This window comes from Cornus florida, unplaced genomic scaffold (assembly GCF_030987335.1).
Source record: "Cornus florida cultivar Cherokee Brave unplaced genomic scaffold, ASM3098733v1 CherokeeBrave_3.0.0_Hap2_Chr06, whole genome shotgun sequence".
NCBI classification, from domain to species: domain Eukaryota; kingdom Viridiplantae; phylum Streptophyta; class Magnoliopsida; order Cornales; family Cornaceae; genus Cornus; species Cornus florida.
The window spans coordinates 54,596,765-54,603,793 of NW_026775576.1; positions in this window are offsets into that span (position 1 = coordinate 54,596,765).

Sequence of the window (7,029 nt, forward strand, 5' to 3'; positions counted from 1 at the left end):
ATACTTACACAAGTATATATTTTATATGAAAATCTCGTAAATCAAGTATACGAACACAAGTATACTAAGCTAAAAGAGATACGCCTAAAATAAGTATACATGGCACAAGCATACTAAATAAAATTTAAACTCACGGAGCAAGTATACAAGTTCAAGTATACTAAATATGATTCAAATATCCAAAACAAGCATCAATTCTTAAGCTACAAGTAATCCATGATTAACAACTTGAAATTAAATGCGAAATCAAATAGTGGAAAGACTAGGACATGCGGTCGCTAGACCAAGCAAGTATTTTCGGGTAATTATGATCCACAAGTTACCACCTAGTGTGCATATGTATAAGTTATTTCGGGTAATTATGACCCACAAGGTACTACCTAGTGCGCACTTATGACTTAGAAGACTTTTGTCTCCGTACTAGAGCCAAACCCTAGCCATCACATGGAATATGTCCTTACCAACTTTCCAAAATCAATAAGTTCAAAACTTATACCAAAATTAATAAGTTAGACCAAACTTATATTAAATCTAATAATACATAAAACCATCTTCCATGCACAAATAAGGTTGAATCCACACAAACCATGTCCTAGAATTCAAGTCTAGATAGCATATGACATGTCAAGTCTCCAATATGCAATTTATACACAAAGTAAGAATGTTTTACAACAATTGAACCACATTACCATCCTAAGCCACAAGTACTAAATAAGCTACAATTTAGTAATAAGTTTTCAAGGTAAGCAATTGTAATATTCTAACAAGCTATATACCTACACAAGACATATTTAAACAAGCTATTCAAGACAATTATATCACATATCATACTAAGTCAAATCACAATCTTTAGAGTCCACAAGTACTAATTCTACAATAAGTTAGTAGCATTCTCACAAGGTAATTAAACATATTACATTTCAAGAGGTTATCAACCTATCATGAAAAATCTCTAGATTTTCATTCAATTCCAAATAAGATCAAATTAATATATGTTAATGAATATGGCGTGATCTTCACATATATTACATCCAATACCAATTTAAGTGACAACAACACTTAAAATAAAATTAATTAAGCTAATTAATTAATTTTCTATAGATTTCTAAACAACTCTAAATGTCCTCAATTTAACATAGGTTAACGAACATCCCAATGCCTACTTTAATATTACAATACAAGTTGATTACATGCTTGTTTCAACTTTGTGAATTAAACTTTCATAAAAGATAAATATTAAATAAGTTTTTCAATTCTTATTCAAATACTCCAAATTTAATATATGTTACTCAACATATCAAGGCCTAATTTATTAGCATGCCACAATTTAATTCTAAACTATATACAATCATTAGAATTAAATCCTATACATATAAAATAATTAAATTAAATTCTAGGATTAATAAAAGGCATGCATACAAGTTGTATAAACTCATAAAACAATCAATACAACTCAAATATAAACCTATAACATCCCCTACCTCCACTTGAGATGAAATCTCAAATCCCCACCAAAAGAAATGTGCTCCGAATCCTACGATACTCTTAGGTTTTATCGGGGACAACAAGGTGATCATTAAACACCAAGGAGGTACCATGAAAATCCAAACTTGACCTTAAATCCAAACTCAAAAAATGGTCAAAAATGGGTTCTAATAAGGGGGAAAGATGCGCGTCGTCAATGCGAGCATTAAACGTTAGGGCCGAAGACTTTTCACCAAGGAAAAATGGTTCAAAGAAGGAGAGAGAAGGTGTCAGCCCCATGGTCTACCATGGCTGCCGGCCAAGAGAGGAAGAAGAAGAGAAAATCTGATTTTTCTTCTTAAGTCACCTTATTTATAGAAAAACCCTAAAAGTGCCCCGAAAGGGCCTTGCTAGGTCCGAAAAAGTGAAATTTTAGCAGACGCACTCAAATGGTGAAACTCCATGAACAAAAAGGATTCAAAATGAGAAAATATGAGTAATGGAAGAAACGGCGTCGAAAATTGAGTCCCGAGCAGAGAGATATGCCCCAAACAAGTTCAGCAGCAACCGGGTCCAAAAACCTAAAACTGGAGAAAAATGACCAGAAGGAAATTATACGAGTACACGACTCAAAGAAATGTGAAAATGAATCTCGTACGAGGATCCAGGCTCAAAACAGGGTATTTTGCAGTAACTTTCGTTAATTACACAATGGCCCTTACAAAAAGGGTTAATTGCAAAATTGCCCCAGAATGAAAATATCTTCCAAAAGATATTTTCTTAGATACCCCTGAAATAAAATCTCTTCAAAATATATTTATGAAAAACACCTCAAGAAAAGAAAAAGATTCTAAAAAACTGTGCATCCATGCCCCTATGGACACCGGGAGCAACCAGAGTACTTTTCTGCAAAAGTAAAGATACGTATTTCATGGAAACTACTTAGGATGAAGGTACGTGAAGTCAAAAACCAACTCCGAACACAAGGAGTGAGGTTATTTCAACAAAGTGACAAACAGGAAAAAGACAAAATAAGAAAAAGGACGAAAAGTGAATAATGTCGAAAAACGAAAAATGTGCAAATGACTCAGTCCTCAAATGAAGTTGTTAATCCAAAGAAAAGAGTCTCAGAAACCATTTTCGTGTACTCAAGACGACACTAAGCGACGAGAAACTAAACTCAGAAAAGAAATTTCAACGAAAAAAATTCATCCATAAAATTCTATAGAAAAATAAAGGAAATGACCGGGTCATTACACCCATTCTGTTCCTTCATGGGTAATACTGCTTACTTTTCTTGCTTCTGTCATCTGGACATATTTGCTGCTAAAAGGTTTAACTATTTCACTGAATTGTACTTTAAATTGTAAGTTATATTGATTAACTGTTTTTTCCATAAATAAAGTATTAACTAATAGGTTTTCAAATTGTCCTGTTATATTGTATCTTTTTGTGGATATAGCTATCTTTATGTGTTTACTGAATTTTCTAGTAGTCATCGTGTAATTGGGGATACATCCTACTATGGTTGCGTTGGCTGCTAGATCTATTTCAGCACTGGCTATCTATGCTTGTTGATGGTTATTCCATCGATCATCATAAATATAAACAAGTGTTTTAGTTCCTTCTTCTGCTCTGTTTAATCTTACTAATCCTATCATTATTACACCTAAATGCATAAGTTCTAAATTATTGTTATTTAACTCTTGACAGGCCTTTGGTGTTATAAGGTCTAAAATAACTTGATTGTTAACTGCACTTATTCTTCTCTGGCTAAGATGATTATATATCTTGCTCTGGAAATCTAGTAAATTATTAGAATAAAGGTTAACTTTCTTCATTCCTTGTTCTATATATTTTTTAGCGTCATGCTCATTATCATATAAATCTTTTACTCTCACTATTTCTTTGGCTTTTCTAAGGATAATGGCAATTTTCTATGTGGTTGTAATAAATGTACACGCTTGGTGGTTACAGGCAAGAACGGATTAGTTGATAATTTTAAATCCGTTATTTTATCTGTAAATTCAAATAATTCTTTAGAGGATTCTCTAGGAATACTTTCTTGTATTACTTCTAATTTTTCTTCAAGTTTATTAACTTTTTCAAATAACTGGAGTAATAACTGGATTAAAAAGTTATTTTGTCTAATATTTATATTAGTCGATTGCACGTCTGTTTTAAAACTTGTAAATCCTACTGTGTCTTTGTCAATTTTCTTGAGTTCTGCTAGTACTGTTAGATAATCAGGATTATTAGTGCTCATAAAATTATTGTAATAACCTTTGAATATCAGTTTTAAGAGATTTTAAATAGTCTATAATTATTTTTTAATTTTCAGAAATATTTTAAATATCGCTATTTATATCTTTAATGGTGACTAATATTATTTTGTTATCTAAATTATTTGGACTGGAATTCTGTGCTACTTGTTCTTTAATATAATCAAGATTTTCTCCTAATCGTTTTATAGAGTTATCTAAGTTATTAAATTCTGTTCTACTCATAAACTTAGCTAAAATTATAGCCGTCTAGCCTCTAATAAAAATATTCTATATTAGAATAATTCTAGATCTAAGTTTTGCTATTCTTTGTTGTAGGCTACCCGTTGTGTTTCCTAATTCTAGTGAGGTGTTGCAGTTCCTAAGCGCTATTTGACAAAATTCTAGAACTTGCAAAAGTTGTTCTTTGGTTGTGTATAAAATAAACTTTAGGGGTAAAAATATAATTTTATCGTTTTAAAGGGGTCAAATAGAAAGTCTTTACTTTGGTTCATGATATGGTAAATATGCAAACTACGTTCATGAATTGGTAATATACTTTTGCTACCCCCACTTTTATGTAAATTTCCCTTGTTTATATATATATATATATATATATATATATATATACACACAATAATAATAAAGACACGAAGTGCAATCCTGTACACAAAGGTATTATCTAGTCTGGCTTAACTAACACAACCACGATATGCTTGGGATGTCCCCACTGTCAAGGCTTTTCTTTTGGGGGTAAATAACCCCCAAGTCTTTGTTTATATATATATATATATATATATATATATATATATATATATATTATACACACAAGAATAATAGAGACATGAAGTGCAATTCTGTAGACACGTATTATCTAGTCCGGTTTAACTAACATAACCACGATATGCCTTGGAAGTCCTGACTCTCAAGTCTTTTCTTTTGGGGTAAACAACTCCAAGTCTTTGTTTATATATATATATATATATATATATATATATATATATATATATATATATATATATTATGCACACAATAATAATAATTAATACTTTAACAACTCATTACTTGCTTGACCAGTAATCCGTGTTTATGTTTTGCCCATGTGACACAAATTAATAACAAAACGACTTATCTATCTTTGTTAATGTTTGGCAATTCCTCTCATTGTTTTTTTAACCTTTTGTGTTATATTGATTTCACATGGCATTCCATATAAACTTATAAAATAAAAATAAAAAAAATTGTTTGAAGTACCCTTTTTTTTTTCTTATGGTAAATTACATTATGACCTCCTAAAAAATTTGGTTTAATTACCCTCAAATATTGCAATCGACCTAAGGTTTAATTGACTTTACTTTGCCCACCCTATTTCAATTGATTGTTGGACCGGTTAAAGTTAAGGGATAAAAAAAATATTAACCAAAATGACAAAACTACCTTTATACCTAACATAATACTCTTCAAAGTTTGTTTTTATCTCTACTCTATCCGTACTTCTTTCTCTTTTCCCTTTCTCTACAAATCTATATTGTAGGTGCACAAAATCTGGGATTGAACACTAATGCCTGGTCAAAGGATCGTGATGCTCTCACAATCAAGAATGAAAAAACAAATAACGGTGGAAAAATGAAAAGAATACATAGGCCGCGAACAACTTGATTTTGTTAGGGTCATTAATTTGTCTATACTTATATTGTGTATAGAAATCCTAAAGGAGTCTTTTTAGGACCTCTCTTTGATGATACCCCTCTCTTCCAGATATAAAGTTGTTTCCTTTTCATGCAAAATCTATTAACGTGCTGGACAAGACTTGGTTTGGGGTCGTATGGGCCTCAATATTCTTGCCAGGCCTATTAAATTTATGGAGCATCACTTAGTCTTTGGACCACATTTTGTAATTGGATTTTTGGCTTCTGCTTTCTTGGGGGCTTATTTCCTTGCATAGGGGTGTGTACATGTTATCTAATGATTGGTGGAGGATTTTCCTTCCACACTTTGCCCCTAATTCCTTCTTTGAAACTGGTTCATTGAAGAATTCCAGCTGTCATTGGAAGTAGAGAGGATTTTAAAGGCGTCACCACTCATCATTATTCGCTTAGAATTCATGTCATAGGACTTCGTGCGACCACCTTTGCCTTTATCTCATGCCACTATCTCGTTGCACTTGCTCACCCTATATATATATAAGCGAAGTGCTACTGGGAGCCTCAATTTGAGCTTTCCATTTTCTTAATTATTAAGAATTATTTTAGTGCCTTCGCGATCTCCTCAACCTTTTCACGCATCTGAGGTCAGTTCTTCTCATCTCTTATTTTAATTTCCTTTTGTGTTCTTCTTCTTTTCCCTATTCATGAGTCTGAATCTATAGCACCTGAAATTGACGCAAGAACTGCAGCTCCAATTGAGGGGTTTTATTTTTCTTCCCATCGACCTAGTAAAGAGGCTTTCCTTCTCAATCTCCCAAATGAAAAAAAAAAAAAAAAAAAAAAAAAAAAACACAAAATCCCCGAGAGAGTTACTATAGAAGAGTACCCCCATGAACTCAATTTTAGCACCTATAAGGGTTTGAGGGATGGCGAGATGCTCTTCTTAATGAGTCATCTTCCGACCTTCAAATTTCCCCTCAACCCTTTCTACCTTAGAGTTCTTTCAGTTTTGGGTTTGGCCCCCTTATTAGTGAATCCTAACATTTTTAGGATCCTTTCCTGTCTTCTAGCCCTAAACCATACTCAAGGCCTTAGGTTGATCTTTGCTAATCTCCTAGCTTGCTACTTTGTTAATAAAATTAAATATGAAGAGGGTAGGTACCACTTTAATACTTGTAATACCCCGATATTTTAAATGGATTATTAATTGAGATTAATTACTTTTATTTTATTTTTAAATAATTTGTTTGGTTTAATTGGGATTAATTGTTTTTTATTTTATTTTTGAATGATTTGTTTTATTTAATTGAGTTTTAGATTAATTATCTTATTTTAATTAGATTATATTTCATGATTATATTTGTTGAATTGATATGATGTTTTGCTTTGTGGAATGTTATGATTGAATTGTTTATTTGATTTGTTGTGAATTATTTGTAATTATTAGATTTAATTTAATTATTTTATTTTAATGGGATTGGGCTTAAAGGAAGTTGGCTCAAAGGTTGTGGTCTTGGGCTTGTATGAAGTATTGTTAGGTTAATTAATAAAGGCCTTTGGTTATGTGATTATTTAAATGATCATTTTTGTATAATTATAAATATATATTTAGTAAGTGTTATGGAAGGATATATATATATATATATATATATATATAT